This window comes from Camellia sinensis, chromosome 9 (assembly GCF_055761805.1).
Source record: "Camellia sinensis isolate YWXY chromosome 9, ASM5576180v1, whole genome shotgun sequence".
NCBI lineage: Eukaryota > Viridiplantae > Streptophyta > Magnoliopsida > Ericales > Theaceae > Camellia > Camellia sinensis.
Window position 1 is genome coordinate 194,905,407 of NC_138969.1, and position 25,711 is coordinate 194,931,117.

Consider the following 25,711-nt stretch of genomic DNA (forward strand, 5'->3'; position numbering starts at 1 on the left):
GTTCATCATCTAGATCTATCTATTCTATCCTATCTATTTCTGTTTTGCCCAAACAAACAAACCTCATGTTTTGATGGTACACAGATGGAAATGTCCTTCAATTTGAGAATGGGTACCTAGTTGAAACTGTTGTGGACAGAAATGAGCTTGGAGTTGTGTCATACAAAATCTGTGTCTCAGAGGACAGTGAGTTCTACACTGTCGATGAAGTTAATAGCAACATTGTTCAGATTACTCCCCCATTGTCTCAATGTAAGTTTGTTCCTTTCTCTTGTTATGTTCACCAATTGATAATTGGATGTTTCTACTGTTGTGATAGTACACCCAGTTTGATTGCATAGAAAATTGAAAGAAATGGAATAAATGAGGTTCAAAAATAGGATTTTGTTGTTTTTAATTTTATAAGTTTTAATTCATTAATTATTAATATTAGAACATTTTAGAAAATTGAAAGAAAATGACTCGAAATAAATATTTACAAAATGAGAAAAAAAATTCAAAAGTTAATTTTTAAAGAAAAAAATCTAAACCGCAAACCGCCCACATATCTGCAAACCCTATCCGCATAAATCGTAAACCGCACTACGGGCGGTTACGGTTTGACTTTTTCCCAAACTACATAAGTACGGATGGATTAAAACCGAACCGTAAACCGCACAAAATTAATTTGCGAACACTCCTATTAAAAACTATTTTTAAAAATTAAAAGCCAAACAGGGCATGCTATCAAGATGTGCGGCCGGGATCATTTTGTCAAACAATATATAAGCATCTTACGATAGTTAGGGTTTGAAATTAGTATTCTCGTTCATGTTTAGCACGGCTGAGACTGTGTGTGTGTTTAACGAAGCACAACTTTTTCTCTCTCGATCTACATTTCTCCTTTCAAAATCAAAACCTCCCTTGATTTTTATATGGATTTGTGATTTTGTTGGTTTAAGCTTGTATTTGAGTTGAGAAAAAGCTACATGTACCAAGAGTAAGGGTTGTTGAATATCCTTGATCTTGAATTGCCAGAGTGGCTGTAGCTACATACAAGAGATTCAATCAGGGAAGTTTTACTGGCCGCTTGTTGTTTATTTCGATCAGCAAATCTGCTTACCGAGCTTCTCACATCTTTTCTTTTGTTTTTTTTCCTTCAATCTCTATGTGTGCTTATCCTGCTTATGAGAAATATCTATATCTATCTATCTGTCTTCTATCTATACATACTATTATGTGAAAGTGAAACTTTACTCTTCCTCATACCACATGACAGCTTTTTTTTATTTATAAAGAGAAGTTATACAAAGAGGTGAGGATGGCTTGAATTCATGGTCATAGTTGAATATTGTGTTTTGTTGAGAGTTTTAGAAAGAAAAATATAAAAACAATTGAAATGTGGATAAAATATATTTATATTTTATTTAATCTTACACATTTTTTTTTATTTTACTTTTCAAATTTGCTAATCAAACACAGCATACCGGCGGTTTAAGATAGAATGACTATTTAAATGAAATACACATAATAATATTAGCTTTATTATTATTTTTTTAATTTTTATTTATTTAAATTACACGTATGTTTCACTTACTAAGTATATTTATGTATGTATAGAGTGTATATGATGAGAAGGGGAGAAGAGTGAAATGGCAATGGAATCAGCCTTTTTAAGAGGACCTTCTCTAACATTCAACTATAGATTGGAGTCACCTTGCAGGCTTGTTGCTTTGATTTCCCAGCAGTTTGCGTCTATCGGTGCCTCCAAACACTTTTTTTTTTTGGTTTTCCCTCTCATCTTAAAAATTTGAATTTCTTTGTCTTATTTTTAGTTAGATCTAGAAAAATTTGTGGAGGAAAATTACAAGCTTCAAAATTTAATTATTCTTATTTGTAACAAGATTTAAAATTATTCTTATTTGAAATAAGATTTAAATTTTTTTTTTTATTTTTTGAATTTTAAACTTTTTTGACTTTTTTTTTTTCACATGATACAAACATGGCTTTGTTATTTCGCAACTGGTCAATAAGGGTGAGTATGGTCTGGATTGATTCGGATTGGGGTAAAACTAAAACCAATCCGTTATTTATGTCAAACCAAATCAAACCAAACAAAGCCTTAGGTCCTATCAAATGGGATCGGTTACATGAATCTTTCTTCTCGACGCGGCCCTATCAAAGGCTATTTCATTAGTCAAATTACGTAGATTCATATCTCTATAATGCTAGCCAATATTAATCTAGGTTTACCTCGTTCCCTAACACTTCCATCTACCGTTACAGCATCGCATCTCTTCATTACTGCCTCCGTTGGTCTCTGTTGAATGTGACTAAACCATCTCAATCGATTTTCTCTCAACTTATCTTCTATTGATACTACTTCTACTCATTCCCAAATACACTCATTCATAATTTTGTTTTGTCTAGTCTTACCACACATCTACCTTAGCATTCTCATTTCAGTCACACTCATCTTATTTACATGTTATTTTTTGGTTGTCCAACACACTTTCCCATACAACATAGCTGGTTTAATAGTCATTCCATAAAACTTACCTTTTAGTCTAGTGGGTATTTGTTTATCGCACAATATCCCAAACGCACTTCTCCACTTACATCATCTCTCCTTAATTTTATGGGTCACATCTGCATCAATTTCTCCCGTTGTTGTGATAATCGACTCTAAATAACGAAAATGTTCACTCTTAGGCAGTTCTTGATTCTCAATCTTCACTTCTTCTCTGCTTTCATTGCTACTGTTATTAAATTTACACTCCATGTACTTTGTCTTAGTTCTACTTATCCGAAATCCTTTAGATTCAAGAGCTGTTCTCCAAATCTTCAACTTTGTGTTAACTCCTTCTCTAGTCTCATTCACTAGCACAATATCGTCTGCAAAAAGCATACACTATGACATGTCATCTTGAATATTTCTCGTCAACTCGTCCATAACTAAAGCAAAAAGATAACAACTTAAGGTAGATCCTTGGTGTAACCCTACAGTGATAGGAAATTCATTTGTCTCTCCAGCTTATGGTTTAATAGTGGTCACCACTCCTTCATACATGTCCTTAATCACGTCAATATAACCTTTTGTCACCTTTTTCTTCTCTTACACCCACCATATTATATCCTGGGACACTCTATCATATGCTTTTTCAAGGTCGATAAACACCATATAAATGTCTCTTTTCTTTTCTTTATACTTTTCTATTACTCTTCTCAAAAGATAAATCGCTTCCATTGTTGACCTACGAGGCATAAACCTAAATTAATTCTCTGACACCTCTGTTATTTCTCATAATCGGTGTTCCATCACCCTCTCCCACACTTTCATTATATGACACATTAGTTTGATTCCTCTATAGTTGTTGCAATTCTGTACATCACCTTTATTCTTATAGATTGGCACTAAAATACTCTTCCTTCACACATCTGGCATGTTTCTAGTCAACAAAAATTTGCTAAACAACCTAGTCAACCAAGCAACTTCCTTTTTACTCAAACACTTTCAAGCTTCTATAGGGATATCATCAGGTCCTAAAGCCTTATTAGATTTTATCTTCTTAAGTGCAATTTCCACTTCAAAATTCCTAATCCTGCGATAGAACCTATAGTCTTAGTTTATCGTATTACTGATTATTTCTTCCCCTATTGCGGTACCTCCATGTTCCTCATTTAATAGTTTCTCAAAATAATTCTTCCATCTTTTCTTAATCTCTTCATCCTTCACCAATACCTTAGAATCCTCATTCTTGATGCACTTTACTTAATTAAAATCTCTTGTTTTCCTTTCCCGTATCTTAACAAGTTTGTATACTCTCTTCTCTTCTTCCTTACTATCTAATCTAGTGTACGGATCATCATAAGTTTTCAACTTAGTCTCTCTCACTACTTTCTTGACCTCCTTATTAGCCAATCTATAGCTTAAGGTTTTTCTCAGTTCTATCATTCTGTCACTTTTTAAAACATTCTTTTTTTGCCTTAACTACCGCATGAACCTCTTCCCTCCACCACCAAGTTTCCCTAGAGTTGGGTTCCGTTCATTTCGACTCTCCAAGCACTTCCCTTGAGATTCTCCTCATACAATTGACCATCGAGTTTCACATAATGTCAGCATCACCTTCTAAGTCTCAAGTACCTTCCTTATCCATTCAATTTTTAAATATTTCTAGTTTATCCCCTTTTAGGTCTCACCATCTCATCCTATGATGCCCACCATCCTTCCTAGCTTGATATTGCCCTCAAAAACATATATCTAGTACCAAAATCCTATGTTGAGAGACCAGGCTCTCTCTAGGAAGCACCTTACAATCATTGCATTTTAAGCAGTCCACTTTTCTCACTAAAAAGTAATTTATTTGGCTCTTAACTAATCTACTCTTAAAGGTTATCAAATGCTCATCCCTCTTCTTATACATAGTATTGGCCACCACTAGGTCAGAAGCTAACACAAAATCTAAGATACTCTCTCCAGCCTCATTTCTGTCACCAAAATCGTATCCACCATGCACCCTTTCATAGCCTAGTTTATTTATGCCCACATAGCCATTAAAATCTCCACCTATAACCAAGTTCTCTCCTACGGGTATCTCCTGTAAGATTTCATCCATTTGCTCCCAAAAATCCCTCTTAGTCTGATTATCTAATCCTACTTGAGGGGCGTATTCGCTAATAACATTCACTATATTCCCTCCAATAACTAGTTTAACTAGCATAATCCTATCCCCTTTTCTAGTGACTGCCACTACACTCTCCCCAAGACCTTTGGCAATTATGATTCCTACCTCATTCATGCGTCTATCCTTACCACTATAATATAGTTTAAAACCAATATCCTCAATTTCCCTAGCTTTCTCTCTCGTCTACTTAGTTTCTTGTATGCAAGCTATAATAACTCTCCTCTTAATCATAACATCTACCAATTCCATCATCTTACTAAGAATGGCAACGGGGCAAGGCGGGGCCGGGGATCACACGTCCCTTCCCCGATCCCGACGGAGAACCTGTCACCGTCCCCATCCCCGCCCCTAACGGGGATCAGGTTTCCCCGACCTCGAAAATTCCCCACCCAAATCTGTTTCAACATCATCAACAATTTTTAACATCAACAAAATCATCAAGAAAATCATCAAAAAAAATCATGAGATCTGTGTGTCATCAAACAGATCTGAGCCGGCGATGATGAACAGATCTAGTGTACATCATCAATCAAGAACATTATCAACATGCATCAACTACCCAAAAAAAAAAAGACAAATAGAGACAGATCTAAGTGTGCATCACCAATCAACACAGATCTGAGATCTGTGTGTCATCAAACAGATCTGAGTCGGTAGTGACTGTGACGAAGGTGGACTACGGTGGCTGCGATCGGCGATGGTGACTGCGACAAAGGTAGACGAAGATGGCTGCGATGGACGATAGCGATGGACGAAGGCGATGAACGACGGAGGTGGACGACGGTAACTGTGACGAACAACGGAGGAGGATAGCGGTGCGAGGCGATAGAGCCGGTGGCGCTGAAGGAGAGGAGAGGTACGAGAGTGAGTGAGAGAAAGAGAGAGAGATAAAGACTCTGAGTGAATGAGAGGAAGAGAGAAAGAGAGATAAGAGGCAGTAAGAGGATGAGAAAAGAGAAAGAATAGAGGGAAGAGAGAAAGTGTGCAAATGAAAAAGAGAGAAAGAGAGACAGAAACAAAGTATATAAAAAGTATATTTTATATATATATACATGCTAAGTCGAGGACAAACGGGGCGGGGTCGGGGGGCCGGGGATTGGGCATTAATCACCGTCCCCGGCTCGAAATTGATCGAGGATTAATTTTTAAATACCATCCCCTCCCCGTCGAGGGTATTTTTCGCGGACAAACCGTTCAAATTGGGATCGGGTCACCATCGGGCCGGTTTCAAATTGCCATCCCTACGTCTTACTAGTTAAGGTTCCTATGTTCCAAGTGGCTACCCTAAACCTATAGTCATGGACTATCTTCTTTACCTGTGCTCGCCTAAAAAAATGCGAAAACCTTTGTCTATTTTTCACCGCACCCAGGCGTCGATGCGGCGCCCCTTGCTTACTTTTTGAAACACTCGGAGGCAGGCGCAACACGTCACTTGAGGGGAATGACCTAGCATTTAAACGATTCAAAGTAGGATTCATTTTCATAAGGGATCTGAGCGATTTTTTTACGTGTTAGCTGTCGGCTACTTAACACACAACCCTCCTCCTTAACCCACCCTTGGGACCGGCGAAGTTGTTAACAACACCGGTGGAGTTCAATCCATTATTGATGGTTCTTGAAAAATTGAAATCATTTCATTCCGTTATAAGAAAATTGGTTCTACCATAAGTATTTAGATCATTACAAATTAAAATTAAAAACAAATAAACAAAAGATACTATGCGGGTTTAGATTGGGTTTAGGTTTTATATGGAATAAGAGAAGACACTATTGTATAATATAAATATAGGCTATTTGTATACACTCCGGATTAGTTTCAATTCGAAATCGTGGGGTTTAATCCGAAACTAATCCATAAACTACGAATTTTTAATTTTTCAATCCGGAACCGAACTATGGATTTAAAAAACCAATCCAAACTTACTGGATTGGACTGCACCAGATCAAATTATGGATTTTACAGATTCCTTGCTCAACTCTACTGGCCAATTTGCATTTTTTTCAAATAATTTTTTTTCTTTTGAGATTTTTTTTTTCTTACTGACAAAAAGCTTTAAAATGGTTTTTATAGTTCTTATTATTATTATTATTATTATTTCTTTTAATTTTTTACTCAATTTTTTAAATAAAATATTTATTTTTCCTAAATTTCATCATGAAAATACATTTATTAAAAAATTAAAATATGATGAAAAAGTGAGCTGTAGGGCTCCAGCCAAATATGGTGATGCCAATTAATTGGAGACAAATGTGTCGCTTTTATCAATTATAGCAACTTAATATTGTTTTAGTAATATATTTTACAAAATGAATCTGGCAAAATCATATAGTAATTATAAGTAAATTTGATTTATTCGTGGATAATTTATACAAAAATATAAACAAAAATACTCTTCAAAATTATAATTAAATTTCAACAAATTTTATAACATTATGTTTATTCATATATGTTATCTTTTTTCAATTTTTAGTTAATCTAGAATGGGAGATAAACCGGATTCTAAGATGAACATGGATGAAAGGTTAACAAGAGAAACAAGTTTATAAATTCAGAAAAATAGACCGAAAAATTATCTCACAATCCCATGGACATGTACATGATTAGTAAGATTATAGTATATGATTGAAATTATTAGTTTATAGACTTACTGTACGAGCACGAAATAATCTTCTTGTATAATCCTGTTGATCAAGTTTGCACTCCTCCAAACATCTTCGCTTTGCTACCTGAAAATACAAACGTGAGCTAACCGGCGGATGTGTGCCGAAAACTCCTCCGATGCCTAAGTCAGCAACTAGACAATAGACAATAAGCTCTGTGTATTCTAGAGTAAGAGTTGGGATACCTGTACAAAGGTCTTATAGATTCTGCTTGGCACAATCCTAGTAGGATTCCAACTCTCCTTATGAAAGTCCTCATAAGAATCACACACTCTACTCACTACTAACCAAGTGAGATGGTTTGCACAATCCCAGTAAAACTCTAACTCTCCTTAGCAGAGTCTTACTAGGAGTCTCATGTCCAAGGATAATGCTTACCCTCAGAACACCCTCATCACTGCAAGTCAAGTGAGATGGCCACCCCTTTTACCTTGGCTGACACCTTTACCTCGACTGACCCCTTTACCTCGGCTGACATTGCGGTCAACCAAGTTATTTCGGCTTTGTGCTCAACTAAGTAATGGAATAGAAGCATCGACCGAGCTACACCTAGCTCGGCTCTCCATCTTACCAAACACCTCGGCCAACCCTTGGGCCTAGTATTAGGTAGCTCGGTCAACGCCTTTGCCTAGTTTGGTACTCAGATAAAAAGGGACCGAGCTACCCGACGTCCACACTCCGGCCCTTTAGTTCGGCCCACAACAGAAATCAAAGGATCGTGGCTCGGCCCAATTTTTCGTTATAAATTACCTTCTCAATTGCCCCCTAATTCCATCTGCGTAGCATGATTGGGATTATTTTCCTCCAGTCGAGCTAATGAGCGCCCCACTCTGCCGAGCTAAAAAAGTTGTTTGGTTTCATAGCTCGTTCGGCCCCAATAAGCCTTGTCAGTTGCTCAACATGTTCTTCCACTAATCTGGCACGACGTCATTCCCAAGATACATGGCGTACCCCCATCATCCTCGTTCTCTTGTTATAACCGTCATGTACCTTCAAAATTTTGAACAGCCCCGCCTTTTTACCTTCAATATTTATATCCTTCGAGTTCGCAATCGTACGAGAAGGCATTTTTCTGTGTAACCGGGCTATATGTCCCACCTTTTTGTAATCATCTTCCAATTAATGAAAAATTTCGATCTCTTGGTGTGGTTACTGTGCTTCTTTTTCAATGTTTTGCATCATTCTGACTGCATGTCCAGTCGACTTCACTAGCTTGGCCGAGATACGTACCTTGGCCTCAGCCGAGCTAAGAAAGGCCCAATCTGACCGAGCTAAAATACGAGCTCGGTCCCTTGTTTTTCTTTCATTGTCGTGCTTTATTTTAACTGCATGTCTGGCCGGGCTCACCAGTTTTTACTTTATCCTGTCAACCTTCATTAGCCGAACTAACTATCATCCCGGTCAAATCGTTCAAAAATTTGTTGGTCAAACTTGCCAACTTTGGCCGAGGTAACTATTATCCCAGTCAAAGAGTGCCAAAAAATCTTGTTGGTCAAACCTGCCAACCTTCTTGAGCCTAGATCATTATCTCAGTTAAAGAAAAAATGTGTTGGTCAAACCTGCCAACCACCTTTAGCCTAGATCCTAATCTCGGCTAAAGGGTGCAAAAAAAATTTTATTGGTCAAACCTGCCAACTACCTTTAGCCTAGATCCTGATCTCGGCTAAAGGGTGCAAAAAAGTTTTGTTGGTCAAACCTGCCAACCGCCTTTAGCCTAGATCCTGATCTCGGCTAAAGGGTGCAAAAAAGTTTTGTTAGTCAAACTTGCCAACCGCCTTTAGCCTAGATCCTGATCTCGGCTAAAGGGTGCAAAAAAATTTTGTTGGTCAAACCTGCCAACTTCCTACAGCCTAGATCCTTATCTCGGCTTAGGAGAGCTAAATGTTGGTTATTCCTGCCAACCTTCTTCAGCGCGGATCCTTATCTCGGCTAAAGAGAGCTCAATGTTGGTTATTCCTGCCAACTTTCTTCAACGCGGATCCTTATCTCGGCTGAAAAAGAGCTAAATGCTGGCCAATCCTGCCAAGCTTCTTGATTGCCCCCCAGTCGGGCAAAGACTTGTTAGAAAGAGTTGGTCAAACCTGCCAACCCACTTTGCCCCCAGTTGGGCAAAGACTTTTGCGCGGTCGGCCCTACTTGTCAACCGTGTTAACTCTCACCAAAGGCTTTTTGTCTAGTATCACTGTTGTGCCGGACTCTGCCTTGGTGCGTGCCCCATCTTCCTCTACCCGGATGTGTTGGTGCACTCTCTCCATTAGGGCTTCCATAGTAAAGAGCGGCGTCATTGTCATTGAATCCCTCAACTTATTACTCGCCGGCAAACCTCGTTTGTACTGTGCGATAGCTAGGTTTGTAGGGCAATCTCCAAACTGATTAAAAGTCTCACAATACCGGTTATTGTAAGACCTTAATGTTTCTTTCTCGCCCATGTCTATGGAGAGAAGTTGGTCAATCTTCACTGGCGTCTTGGTGTTCATTCTGAATCTGGTCACATATGCCTCCGTTAGTTGCGCCCACGAAACTATGCTACCTTCTAGCAACCTTTCAAACCACGTTAAACCCAGGTCACCAAGGCTAGAAGGAAACAGGATACACATTAGAGCCTCGTTTCACCGATTCACGGCCATAACTTGGTAAAAGTGGCTCAAGTGTATGTAGGGGTCCAACTTCTTCTCATAAGTAGTGAATTTGGGCTGGTGGAAGCCTGAGGGTAATGGTGCGTTCTCTATTGTCGGAATGAACGGTGAGCTCTACAACCTTGCTAATGCTTTGTCTGCTAGTTCATAGGCAAGGCATGGCTCTGGAATTTCAACCTCGACACTCCCATGTGATCTAGTAGCCAATCGTTGTAATGCAGAGACTCTGCGGGGGTCGCGAGCCTGAGTGTCTTCTCTTCTTCGAGCCCTTTCAGTCCTCATTCTCTCAGGCCTAGAGTAGCATGTCCTGGAAGTCTTTGATTGTGTATCGCCCGACCTGAGGTTTCTACTTTCAGTTTGTGATGGTGTGACTTGTCTGCCACGATCTTCTGAGTGGCAAGAGTGTGTGTTGCCTTTGCGCCCCTCTTTTGCTGCCACCCCTTTGCCTTTTATCTGGCTCTTTTCAGTCCTCATTCTCTCAGGCCTAGAGTAGCATGTCTTGGAAGTCTTTGATTGTGTATCGCCCGACCTGAGGTTTCTACTTTCAGTTTGTGATGGTGTGACTTGTCTGTCACGATCTTCTGAGTGGCAAGAGTTTGTGTTGCCTTTGCGCCCCTCTTTTGCTGCCACCCCTTTGCCTTTTATCTGGCTCTTCATAGACTCTATGTCAGCCGCCATTCTTCTTATTACTTTGTTTTGCTCCCTTACGCGATCTTCGAGAACCTACGGATCCACCTTCCATCTCTGTCTATCAGGGCTTTGAGAGCGATGTGGACTTGAGCCCTGTCTTTCTCTCCCTTCTCTCTGCAGATTCCTTGGCTGGGGATCTAATTCCGCCATGGGTGGGATAGAAGGTAAACCTTCGCGCCTCTCACCCCCTTCCGGGGTTTGCCCATCTATAACAGATTGCGGCAAGTCTTCATTGTGCGTCATTGCTTCCACATAGAGAGGAAAACTCGATCAAGAGGTTTTGTTCTTTCTGGAATTCCCACAGACGGCGCCAATTGTACGAGCACGAAATAATCTTCTCGTATAATCCTGTTGATCAAGTTTGCACTCCTCCAAACATCTTCGCTTTGCCACCTGAAAATACAAACTTGAGCTAACCGGCAGGTGTGTGCCAGAAACCCCTTCGATGCCTAAGTCAGCAACTAGACAATAGACAATAAGCTCTGTGTATTCTAGAGTAAGAATTGGGATATCTGTACAAAGGTCTGGTCATGAGTTTTTATAGATTCTGCTTGGCACAATCCTAGTAGGATTCTAACTCACCCTATGAGAGTCCTCCTAGGAATCACACACCCTACTCACTACCAACCAACCAAGTGAGATAGTTTGCACAATCCCAGCAGGACTCTAACTCTCCTTAGCAGAGTCCTACTAGGAGTCTCATGTCCAAGGATAATGCTTACCCTCAGAACACCCTCATCACTGCAAGCCAAGTGAGATGGCCACCCCCTTTACCTTGGCTGACACCTTTACCTCAGCTGACACCTTTACCTCGGCTAACATTGCGGTCAACCAAGTTATTTCGGCTCTGTGCTCAACTAAGTAATGGAATAGAAGCATCGACCGAGCTACACTTAGCTCGGCTCTCCATCTTACCAAACACCTCGGCCAACTCTTGGGCCTAGTATTAGGTAGCTCGGTCAACACCTTTGCCCAGTTTGGTACTCAGATAAAAGGGACCGAGCTACCCGACGTCCACACTCCGGCCCTTTAGTTCGGCCCACAACAGAAATCAAAGGATCGTGGCTCGGCCCAATTTTTCGTTACAAATTACCCTCTCACTTACAATTTCATGTTTGATTGTAAATTTTATTAATTGAATTATATGTACAGCGAATATTTAATCTAACAACTAAATTGACAGATTTTTCATATTAAGAGGGGTTGGGGATTATAATTTTAAATATGAAAGAAAACAAAATGAATACATAATAAATAATTATTTTAATAATTTAATTAGATAATTAATTCAACACTAATTGATGAATTATTAATTCTTTTAGGGCGGATTACACTAATGATCTCTATAAATTGGATGATGATTATGTAATGGGTGGTTGTTATAATTTTAACGTGTAATCGATATATTTAATATATGAAATATTTTCAGTTTTGGATTTTTTGATTTAATGAATTAGTTTAATAATGATATCAAAGTTATTATATTTGACTTTCAAAAAAATACGAACTAATTTAATGAAAATAAAACTACCCATTACATTATCATCATTCAAATATATAATAAAAACTAATTTGTTAAAAAATAAATAAATGTCTAAAAGATTTATCAATTTATATAATTTTATCTATAGTGGGTAGAAATAATTTTTAAAAATTCAAAAATATTTTTTTGACATTTATTTTTGTCAAATTAGTTTACAATTTTTCAAATTGATAATTTTGCCCTTGAAATTAAGCAATAGTATCTTCAATTGTCTTTATTTTGAACAAGATTTAAAATTCCTGGTCAAATATATCACAATTGAAAAATTAAGGATCAAAGTGATACAAATCCCAAATTATAGAGACCGTTAGAATAATTCACCCATCATTTTATTGTTAATCTTATTAATCAAACAAATCCAAAGTACACAATCTAATGCCATGATTCATTCATGAAATGAACTCACAAGGAAAAGATTGTTATGACCCGAACCGCTCCTAAAAGTTTGGGTCATAACCGGCCAGTAATCTGTGGGTTACCGAAGGCCTCAAACGAACATACAAAATATTTATGTTAATGGGGCCATAATGGAAGCATATAATGAGAAGGAGTCCATTGAGCTGTACATGCATGCCATGATCAGAAACATACATATTAAATCTCACATCACACTTCATGACATATGCCATAACACTTATACACATACATTATATATACATAACCCAGAAGCAAAACTTATAACATCATAGACCATACAAAACCCAAGCTTCTCAAGCTTGGCCAAAACACCACTAGAGCCTCGATGTAGGGATGCAACTTGGGTGGCTTTATAAAAGGCTAACTTCGATGAGGTCTCTAATGTGGAACTTCCTGATGCTCACCTACATACATACAAATAAACGGAGTGAGCTGGAAGCCCAATGAGTAATCTCCATATAAGGGGTTAAATATATGAGCCTTATGTTTCATTTAATCACTATAAAGATCTTGGCATATTTAAAAATCGTTTCGAAAGCACATAGTATCAAATACCATTCATTGATCCTTCCATAGCTTACCAAATAACGAAGTTCATACTTTTCTTTTAATCACGTTTACAGAACGGCCTCGGGCCCAACTTATAACAAAACAACCTCAGGCCTAACACATAACAAAACGACCTCGGGTCTAATATATCAAAACGGCCTCAGGTCCAATCATATATCAAAACGGCCTCAGGCCTAACATATAACAAAACGGCCTCGGGCCCAATCATATATCAAAATGGCTTCGGGCCCGATCATATATCAAAACGGCCTCAGGCCCAACATATAACAAAACGGCCTCGGGCCCAATCATATATCAAAACGACCTCAGGCCCAACATATAACAAAACGGCCTCGGGCCCAATCATATATCAAAATGGCTTCAGGCCCAACATATAACAAAACGACCTCGGGTCCAATATATCAAAACGGCCTCGGGCCCAATCATATATCAAAACGGCCTCAAGCCCAACATATAACAAAATGGTCTCGGGCCCAATCATATACCAAAACACAACATTGACACAATTTACCATTCATGGCTCAAGTGCACAACGAAGAACATATATGTACAATACTATAAAAATTGCTCACCGTGATTTAAGTTTTAATTAATTTGCTGAATTACCATACAGGACAATTGTAATGCCCCCAAAACAATACATATAAACCCAACATTCATGATATACATAGACAAGAGAATAAAACATATTTCCATTCATCAGAATATTCTTACAAAAAGTAATACATGTTGATACCAAAAGTAAATGCCCTGTAGGCTTACAACTTTCCAAGTCAACACTTGGTTACAACAAAAGAAGAGTTCTAACTCTCTACACAAGTAAGCCCTTGGCTTGAATTTACATGTATCACCAAAATATTAAAATAACCAAAAAAGTCTTCAACTCCCAAAACCATCCAAGCTAAGGCCTTGGGAGCGGCATAACACCTGAACCTGAACATGATGTCCCATATAGGGTGAGTCAACGCCCAGTAAAGATATGCTAAACATAATATGAGCAATAACCAAAACATTGACATTTGATAAATGTTTAACTCATATAAACAAACATACATCTCCTTCCATTTCATTGCCCAAACCAATTCATAGATATGGTTCTTTATTCATCCAGACTGTTGAAATGAGACTACAACTCACATCAACAATACTTCGGTTATGATCAATTAACATGAGACTACAACTCACATAATTAACACTTCAACGCTTCAAGTTCAAATGAGACTACATTTCATATTATCATCATTTCAATACTTTAATTTATCTATCTTATACAAACGCAATTAGGGTTTCGGGACTTTCACCCTGGACACTCCGGCCAACTTAGTTCTCACTGGAGTCCAACCCCTATCTCCTCCCAAATTCGGTTTAGGAGTACATCCACTATCTCCTCCCAAACCGTGGAGTACATCCCTTATCTCCTCCCATACAATATACATATACAATGTATTTAAACACATTCAATGTATTATCACATCCGTCATATTCAATGACATATTCAATTGATTAGTTTTAATTTACCTAATCATCATGCAATGTTTACAACAATTAAGACTATCCTCCACCGATAGCCCAAACAATTATTTCTAAACAGATAAATTATTTACAATTTCAAAGGTGAGTGATCTATCAATCCAACTCCACCATTAAATCTCATAATTATCCAATTTCATTATTTCCAACTCAATTTCATATTTTCATAACGTTCCCAAATTAATTATACAAATTAATTCATCACGATAAATTAGGGCTTTTCTTCTCCTTTTCTCTACATTGACCCAAAGGTCCAAATATCAACAATAAACATCAATAATAGAGATGACAATTTGAACCCGGCCCGACGGGTGCCCGACCCCCCGACCCCGAATTAAGTGGTTATTCCACGAAAAATATCCCCAATAGGCCGAGGATGGTATTAAAAAATAAATCCTCGATGATATTCGGGCCAGGGACGAGGATACATGTTTCAACCCCGGCCCGGCCCGGCCCGACCCGACCCCGTCCCGTTTGTCCCCCTGAAGTGTTATATATATATACTTTTTTATTCAATGTTCCTCTCTCTCTTTTTAATCATCATCTTTTATTATATATATATATATATATATATACTTTTTGATTCAAGATTCCTGGGTCTCTCTTTTTCATCATCATCTTTTATTATATATATATATGCTTTTTGATTCAACGTTCCTCTCTCTCTCTCTCCCTCCCTTTCATCATCATCTTTTATTCATTTGTATTTACTCGCCTCTCTCTCTATCTTCCTCAGATCTCTCACAGACTGTATTTACTCTCCTCTCTCTCTATCTTCCTTAGATCACTCACAGACCTCAAACCAACCTCAAACCAACATTGATTTATAAGCAGAGAAGGAACAAACCATGGAGATGGAGTTCACCACCGGCTCCGCCATTCCACCTCCGCCTCTGCCATTCGACGACGAGAGTCGATCGCAGCTCATCTCCTCTCCCTCCCTCACCGCTGCTCCACCACCGCCTCTGCCATTCCACTACCGCCTCACCATCGCAGATCTATCTCTCTCTTTCTCTTTTTCGCCATTTTAAATGGCAGATCTGAAGCCTTTTTTAAATATCAGATCAGATCTGGAGTTTTTGTTGTTGTTGAATATTAAATCTGTTGTTGTTATTGAATATCAAATGTGTTGTTGTTGAATATCAGATCTGTTGTTGTGTTTAGTTTAGTTTATTTTTTGGCCGGGAAATTTTCAGGGTCGGAGAAACCCGATCCCCGTTAGAGGGCGGGGACAGGGGCGGTGATAGGTTCCCCGTCGGGGATCGGGGCCGGGGACGGGGAAATTTCCACTGTCGGGGATCGGGAACGGAGAGTGTGATCCCCAGCCCCGCCCCAGCCCGTTGCCATTCCTAATCAATAACCTTATTTTGTGACCCAAAATACACATGTATTGGTTAAAAGAACAAAACCTCTCTTTATACATTTTGAAACCCTAACACCCAAAACTTCCCAACTTCAACATTAAATCAAAATGACCACAAGTTTATGTCAAAGATCATAAATATGAGTAGTAATCCCTACCTCAAATTTCGGAACCCAAAGGAGATGATGAACGAACTCGAAAGTGCTCCAAACTCCAAGATTTTTGGATCAAAATGGAGGTCTTGCAAAGTTCTACCACTTTAATAAAGGCACAAGGGTTGCATTTCACTAAACCAAGATCAAAAAGTAAAGAGAGAGAGTTCTAGAGAGAGGAGCTCTCAAATTAGGGTTTTGAAAAGCTAGAGAGAGAGAATGGCCCGAAAAAGTGATTCAAAATGCTAAAATTCGGATTGATATAATGCACAGTTCGCTTGAGCGTGGAACACCCCGCTTGAGCGTCAGACACAGACTCACGCTCGAGCGTGAAAAGCACCGCTCGAGCGTCGAATGTATACTTTCAGAAGTTCTACAGACGAAGGTCCCCGTTCGAGCGTGAAAGTGGATGCTCGAGTGTCCGACAACCTGCAGGGAAAAATACTGAAGGTTGAAAAATCCCGCTCGAGCGTGAAGGCCAAAATCTGGGCATCAACTCTTTGTTTCTAAACACAACCAACCTGTTTCAAACCTGCCCAACACAACCCAAAACTCGAATACAAGAGTAACGTATGGGAACGAGAATAAGACAACAACACATCCGTAGAATCGAGTCTGAAATACAATAAACAATGAAGGAAAAACCAGGATTGCTATAACAATCGTCAAAGATTGACATCATACAGAATGTTTATAGCTAATCATCAGCTTATACAAAACGTCCAACAGACCATAGACCAATAACAGTTACTAAGGGTCAAAGCACATTTTCCCAATTTATCATAATCGTTTCTCAAAAGGAGACTCATTCATTCTTATCCAAACATTCTTTTGGGAACTTGCCATAGCATGTTTACTCTGAAGATTTCAAGCCTATTTTATCATTTCGGAAACGCTCGTCAAGGCACATAAGTTATACAAAGCATAAGTTTCACAATTCTAGAGTATTTCATATGAAAATACTGTTACAAAGAAAATTACTCACAGTGCTTGGTCGGATGACACTCCTTAACGACTCAACTTGTAGGAACATAGCCAAGCATAACATTTCAAAATACATTACTTTCAATTCATTAAATCACTTTATTCTTTACATATCCGTTCAATCATTCCTCATTCTTTAATCCCTCTCAAGTGTTCAATACTAAACTTCTCTACATGTGAACCGTGTACAAAGCATGTTCCAAAGATGTACCTTAAACGGCCCTAAATGTTCATGACTTAAATTAGTGTTTCCTACAATGATTTCATATGTTTTTCATTAAACATATGATGTTTACTTATTTAAGAGTCAAGAAAATAGCAAGAAGCGAAAGGAAACTAAGTTAGGATAAAAATTGGCATGAAACGGTTAAAAGAAAAATAAGTACCCTTCACTAATTTGAGAATATCTATTTGTGTACTTAGAATTTGGGTGTGAAACCACATCATGAGAAAATAGACTTCGAGGGCTTGAATTTAGGCTCAAGAATCACTTAAAACGGAGTCCGGATGGAGGAGATATGCCTTTTTGAAGTTGGGCTGAACAAGGGATCCGCTCGAGCGTAAATCTTCACCGCTTGTGCGGCCCAAATCCGCTCAAGCGGAAAAACCAGCCGCTCGAGTGCCCAAGGAGTAGAATCAAAACTTATTTTTTCTTCATGTTCCGCTCGTGCGGTGCCTGTGGCTGCTCGTGCGGTCTGGGCAAACTTAGACAATCCGAAAATGGCCAAAATGAAACCCTCCAAACTCATTTGCAACCCCAAATTCAAGCAAAGCTAATCCAAAAACATGTTATACTAGCATGATTCAAGGGTAATTACATATCAAACACATCAATCTTGCTTCAATAACAAAATCAAGGTCTCACATTTTCATAACTTCATAAATTTCATAATAAAGCTTAAATACATAAAAACATGGATGATCCTTCAACAATCTTTGCTATATGCACAATTTAGAGCTCATTTCATGCATCAATCATAAGATTGGACTTAAAACAAATAAACATAAAGAGATTTCTTGCATTTAGTTCCATCCATTACATAACCCCAAAACCCTAGCTCAAAGTTTCCAACTTCCTCTTGATTTCATGTCAAATATAAGCTAAAAACAAAGATTCTAAGTAAATTTCCATACCTTAGCTTCAATCTAGGGTTTACCCCTTGAATCCCCACCAAATATCTAGCTTCTCATCTTCTTCTCTCTCTAAGTCACCTTCTAGCAAAGCTCTCCCCAAAATGATGAACTCAAGAACTAAGGATATATATTTATATATATAAATAATATAGGCTATATAAAATATTACGATTCATAATTTTACAAAATTTCACCGTAGGATCTAAAAATCATACTAATCACAAATATGAAGTTGGTTTTGGTTTATCACGCCTCCAAGACTTTCAATTTTCAGTTTAAAGTTCCAATTGCAACAGATTTTCCTACATTCAACAGATATAAAATCCAAAATCATGTAATTCATATCCTTAACTGGCAAATTCATCTTAAACACATAAACACGTGTATAATTAAGCAGAAAACGATTTGGATTATCACAAAGATTGTCTGAGATTTAGTGTATTTTTTGATTTTTTTATGAAAAGTATATAAAAAATTAGAGATGCAATGTGATTTAAATAAATGCATTTATTTAAATTATCCTCAAATAACTCCTAAATCTAAACCAAAGGGTTGTGGCACTTTGGTAAGGCTTTGGGGCATAAGCTTTGAGGTCCTAGGTTTTATACTCTCCAGAGTCAACTCTCAGGGGTTTGGTGCAGTAGTCTTAGAATGGTCCTCTAAGTGCTGGACGAACTATATCTAGGGCTTGAATATGGGATCGAATCCTGCCAACTGCATTCTCTAACTCTCAGGGGTTTGGTGCAGTGGTCTTAGAACGGTCATGTAAGTGTTGGGCGAACTATATCTAGGGCTTGAGTGTAAGATCGAATCCTGACAGTTACATTCTCTAACTTAAATGAGGTGTGCATTATGGAGTCAGTAGATATACCCAAGATTTATCCCTCATCCTACTCCGATTAAACTGACATTAAATAGTTTATTCTAAAATTATTGCCCCTCGTCTTATTCTGATTAAATGGACATTAAATAGTTGATTCCAAAATTAGCAAAGGACAATTGTTAACCAAAAAAAACTCCTAAATCTACGCCTTCCATTTAAAATTATGAAACATTTTATGGTTACTCTTTCACGATTCATAGACTTTTCCAAGCAAGAGTGAAATGCAACAGGATTTGGGGTGGTTATTGTGCACCCCGCACAGCAGCCACTGTTGTACAGTCCAATGGATTCATTTCGAGACTTATTTTGATAATTCGAACCGTTTACATTTTAAAATATATTAAGTAGAACATATCTGTAAAAAATCAAGTTAATCAGATATCGTTTACCCTTTCATCCATTTACATTGTTATTCATTTTAATACTTTAAATCACAATTGTTATTTATTTTTATTTTTTGTAGATACAAATGTGAGTAGATGAATGGGTAAATTATATCCAACTAATTTGATTTTTTGCAGGTATATTCTACTTGGTGTATTTTAAAATGTGAACAGTTCAAATTATCGAAACGGGTCTCGAAATAGGCCCATTAGGCTGCACAACAGTGGCTGCTGTGCGGGGTGCACAGCAGCCACCCAAAATCCAATGCAACATAGGGAGAGAGAGAGATTTGAAATAAATTTTATAATCAATTTAGATGGATTTTTATTTATTTTTATAGAATTGTTTTAATATTTTAGTTTTTTTTTAAAAAAAAAAAAACTTTTTAGATGCATCAAGATTAGATACATAGAAAATAATAAATAAGTTTACTTTTTAGACTCACTTTTTAAACTCAATAATATGTAAGTGATATGATTGATGATTGGAGAATATATGAAAGAGTGTTTTGCCTTTAATATTTTAATTGATTGTCATATCGTTGGACTTAAAAATTAGGTCTAAGTTAGAAAAATGATTCGTAGCTCGAAATTTGTCCGGCTCGAATGGCCCAACTGCCCAAAACGACGTCGTTTTGGGCAGTTTTTTTTTTTTTTTCTTTCTTTCTTTCGAACACAGACAGAGGGAAGAGAAGAGGAGAGAGAGAAAGAGAGAAGAGAAGAGAGAAGAGAAAACGAAGAGAGAAGAGGCAACAAAGAAGAAGGAGAAAAGATGATCGACGGTGATGGTGACGGCGCCGGTGCGTATCGTCGATCTTCTCTTTCAGACTCTGTTTTCTCTTCTTTTTTTTTCTTTTTTTTTTCTAAGTAGATCTAGATCTGGAAAAAAAATAAAAAAATAAAAAAAATGAAAATTTGTTGATGATGATGTTGGTGAAGATGTTGTTGTTGATGAAGATGTTCCTCTTTCAGACTCTGTTTTCTCTCTCTTTTTCTTTTTTTTTTTTCTATCTTTTTTTCTAAGTAGATCTGGATCTGGAAAAAAAAAATGATGATAATGTGTTGTTGATGATTATGATGATGATGTTGATAAAGATGTTGACGAAGTTGTTGTTGATGAAGCTCCAGCTCCCTTATGAAGATGTTGATAAAGTTGTTGATGAAGCTCCAACTCCCTTTTCTCTCTTCTCTCTTTTTCTTCTTCACTTTCATGTTCTTCATCTTTAGAAAAAACGAGAAAGAAAAAAAAAAAAAAAACTTTATCGTTTGGACTCCGACCATTCGAGCCTTATAATTTTCGAGCTACAAAACAAGATTGTCTAATTTATTGTCTTGAATATCAATGTTCTAAATATATTTAAAAAGTAAAAAAGTTTAACTAAAATATGAAGAAAAAAATCACTAAAAATAAACAAAAATCGGAAAAAAAAACACACACACACACACAAATTTTTATTTGAATTTTTATTTTTATTTTTAGTGATTTTTAAAAAAATTTAGCCAATTTATTTTATTTTTTAAATTCATCTTGCGTGAGTGACATGCAACAAAGAGGGAGAGAAAGATGTGAAATAAATTAGTAACATCTTATGGTCAACTTAGATGAATTTTTATTTATTTTTACTGATTTTTTTAATAAGTTAGTTTTTTTTTTTTGACTTTTTAGATACATCAGCATTAAATAATTTAAAAAGTAAAAAAAATTAACTAAAATATGAAACAACAATCACTAAAAACAAATGAAAATCCAAACAAAAATATGCACAGATTTTTATTTGAAATTTTGTTTATTTTTAGTGATTTTTTTAATATTTTAACCAATTTGTTTAATTGTTTAAATTCATCTCAATTAAAAGCATCTAAAAAGTATTAAAAAAAATTAAAATTGTAAAAAAAAAATATTAAAAAAAAAAATCATCTAAAAATGTTTTTGAAAAATAAAACAAAACATATATCTTTCAAGGATCAGGATCCACCTTTTCCCTCCAATTTATGAGGATTATGGCTGATCCAAGCCAAATATAACCTTAATTTACTAATGGCTCGCGTCCATCATCTAGAATTAGAATGTGCTGCAAAATCCATCGCGGGTCTATTTCAATAGTTCAAATAGTTTATTTTGTCGGATTTTGTGCGTATATCATTTGTATATAATAATAATAAAAAAGATTGATTTGATATTTATAATTCATTCATTTTATTACATTTATACAAAAAATAAAAAATAGATAGTCTATTTTTAAAAAACATATTGATTGTTAATTTTTTTTAGAGACAAACTTGAATCGACTTAATTTTTTATAGGTGAATTACACTAATAGTCCCTATAGTTTGGGACTTGTGTCACTTTGGTCCCTGATTTTTCAATTGTGACACATTTAACCTTGAATTTTGAATATTGTTCTAAATAAGGACAATTGAATACATCATTAGATTTTTCAAGGGTAAAATTGTTAATTTGATAAAATATAAACTAATTTAACAAAAATAAATGTCAAACAAATATTTTTGAATTTTTAAAAATTATTTCTACCCACTAAAAATAAAATTTTGTAAAATTGATAAATCTTTTAGATATTTATTTATTTATTTTACCAAATTAATTTTTATTATGTGTTTGGATGATGATCATGTAAAATTAATTTTTAAAATTTAATCATGTAATTTTTATTAATTTTTATCAATTTTACATAATTTTATCATTGTTGGATAAAAATAATTTTTAAAAAATTAAAAATATTTTTTTGACATTTATTTTTGTCAAATTAATTTATATTTTATTAAATTGATGATTTTTCTCTTGAAATTAAACAATAGTATCTTCATTTGTCCTTATTTAAAACAAGATTTAAAATTTATGATCAAATGTGTCACAATTAAAAAGTCAAGAACCAAAGCGACACGAGTTCCAAACTATAGGGACTGTTAGTATAATTTGTCCATTTTTTATGGATAATATACATGCAAAATCTGATAAAATAAATAATTCATATTATCAAAACTAGAATAGTGATAAGTCTTACGGATCCAAACAACATCCTTCAATCTAAATTTGGATTAGAAGGAAGCCCAACCTTTTACTAAAAATTATAAGACTTAGGCCTCACTTAAAAATTGACTATTTTAATTATTTTTAAATTTTTTATAAAAAATATGAATATATAAAACAAAAAAATATGATGTAATAACTTACAATATTTTTTTGATTTTTTTTTAAAAACATATAATTTCAAAGAACGCCTCCAATCTCGAGGCAAATGCTTAACTGCCTCGCCTGCTTTCCACTTCTAATAAAAACAAAATAGTACTAAAAAAAATGAAATTAACCACATACAAAACTCTCTGCCCCTCATTTTACAAAAGCATGTTTGTGCCATTCAATGCCATGGCTAGTTGCCCCACTATACAAACATATTTGGAGCTCTAAGAAAGAGCTCTAGAAGAGTTCTGATATGGTGGGTCTCATCTGTAATGTGTGTATCTGTGTTGTTGTTGTTTTTTTTTTTTTTGTTTCTTTACCAACTTAATAAAGCTTAAATTAAAACTCTATTTTTAAAGTTCTGTATCATTCTTTCCCTTTCTTCCTCCCTACTTTTATCCCCCCCTCCCCCCAATTCTCAACACTCAAATTGGCTTCTTTGATAATGAATGGAGGCATCAATCTGATTTTTTAACCTTCTTTTATACAAGTTACTTGGAAGACCTATTATATAAACAATTTAAATTATTAAGAGTATGTGGTGACCCGCAAAAGCCTAAATAATATTATCTTTTCCAATAATAATTATAATTTGAATTTATTTTGTTTGGTAGTTCATTCTTAAATATAATTTTTGTAGTCTATCTTTCAAAACAAATATGACAAAGAGTCATGCTCCAGCACCCCTAGCACATTTGTGAGAGAGAGGGAGGAGGGAGAGAGGAGAAAAGAAAAAAATAAAAAATAAAAAAAATAATGTGTGGCCACAAATCAATTGGGGGTTGTGGGGATAACAAATTGTGGGGGTCTCAAGTATTATTGTATGACAAAATAGTGTAATATTTATTGAATAAACCTAACTTTTTTGGGAGATTGACTCATAAATCTCATTTGGGTGACTTGTGAACCTTCTAATCCCAAATGTGTTATAATACTCCCACAAGTCCCAATATGTGGTGAATTACGTTTCTACCCATAAGGTATCAAATTTAATGGTTAATTAATATGGATTCTGTATGTTACGGCATGCCACGTTGTGCAAAACCGCACTATAGTCTTTTATAGGGTGGTACGTTAGTTGGGTCTGCCCACGTCACCCAATTCACATCTTGGGCCTAGAACTTGGCGACGTAAGAATTCTCCCTCTTCCAACCCACATCCACTTCAGGTCAAGCCCACATTGGTCCTCAGAACATACGGCCTCACAAACCATGCCGGAGTTGGTCATGAATGATGGCCAAAAGGTGTTGATACAACATTGCAACCCTGTCGTCGGCTAAACGGTGAACATATTCCTGAACAAGGTACAACTCCAACCCTCTTACATCCCCTTACCGGTTTTTACGTTGCCCTACGCATTCAGACCGATCACCGACAACGTAAACTGCAACATCAAAATTCATTCTGATTTAAACCGTGCAAATACTAGGATTTTTCTGAGACTATGTTGCCGCTGAGTTGATCTGAAATTCCAAGTGCATGGGTTGTTGTGGCAACCACATAACCAAAACAAACGACTGCGAAACAAACGTTAACGACCGAGACCCATTATTCTCTGAATCAACGACTACGAACACCATTGAAAATAACCCTACAAGACATAATCACAATATTTTAAAAAACTGTGTGACAACCTTGCTATTTTGATTTGTCATACGTTACCAACACACACAACTCATAATATTAAAATAAATGTGGATCCCTGTTGTTTTGATTTGAATACGTTGCCAACACACACAACTTACACACATTCAGGACACTCCGTAATAGCACATGTGTTTCAAAGAAATGGATGCATTATAGCATGCTATTTAAAAATGGTAACAACACAGAACCTTTGTTCTCATCTTTGGCGGTAGCAGCAAGCAAGTTGCCCTTGAATCTCCCTTTCAAGAAAGTACCATCCAAAAACAATAGCAGCCGGCAATGATTGAACCCATCAATACATGCTTTGAATGATATGAAAAGCCTATTAAATCAACGTGTGTTGCTTGCATCGAACTCCAAATTTAAATAACTTCCCAGATTGTATTCCATAACGGCATTGCTATACCACTGTAATTGATCGAATGAAGCGGAATAATCACCGAAAAGTTCACATCTCGCCTTCTCAACCCCCAACCAAGCTACGCGATAACTAACTTGCAGACCATAATCTTTCTGAAAATGATACTTGGCATCCGTTAGGCGAGTCAGCGGCTTGTCACGTACACGTTCTGCCATGACATCAGCAACCAGTTCGGAACCCATCCTCGGATTACTTGCAGTCCTCACAGCAACTCCGCATCCTCGGATTACTTGCAGTCCTCACGTTCATCACCCTTGCATGGACAGACCATGGATATCCCATTGACTCATCAAAAACGCACACCGCCGTAATTCTAACAGAGTCATTCTTCTTGAACTTAAATTGAAACCCATATTTAATAGCATATTTGCTGAGAAATTTCTAAAATTCCGCTGCGCCCCCTTCAAAACACTACCTCACATTGTTAATGCTAAAAGCCCATGACTCCGACAACAACACCTTCCATGCATGCATGCAAAAATTCAGTAACAAGTCAACGTCTTCATCAACATCTTCTGTCACATCAATCAGCCCCCGATATATATGCTCGAGCTGGGCATTCTCACTGATACCTTGTCGATGTTTGTCCCCTGATGACTCCGTGCACGACTCCACAATGACGTCAACGTGGTCTACTTGGAAAGACTGTGCAAGGCACATCATGTTTTGGAAGTCCAAATCGTTTTCCATTTTGCATTTATTATATCCAGCGATCCTGAAGAACATAAACACCCTCCCGAATCGTTCACAAAGATGATTAACCAGTCTGGTATACGTGAACACCGTGTCAACCATGACAGCAACGTTATTATCACCGTACGAACACAACAACAT

The 25,711-nt window shown here is 36.6% G+C and overlaps 1 non-coding gene across 1 annotated transcript; it reads left to right on the forward strand.

Moving 5' to 3' along the window:
* The first annotated feature begins 1,019 nt into the window (after positions 1 to 1,019).
* Positions 1,020 to 1,118, forward strand: LOC145800095 (small nucleolar RNA snoR109). Its single transcript, XR_014341416.1, has one exon. It is a non-coding gene; the product is annotated as a small nucleolar RNA snoR109 (small nucleolar RNA).
* Positions 1,119 to 25,711: the final 24,593 nt, after the last annotated feature.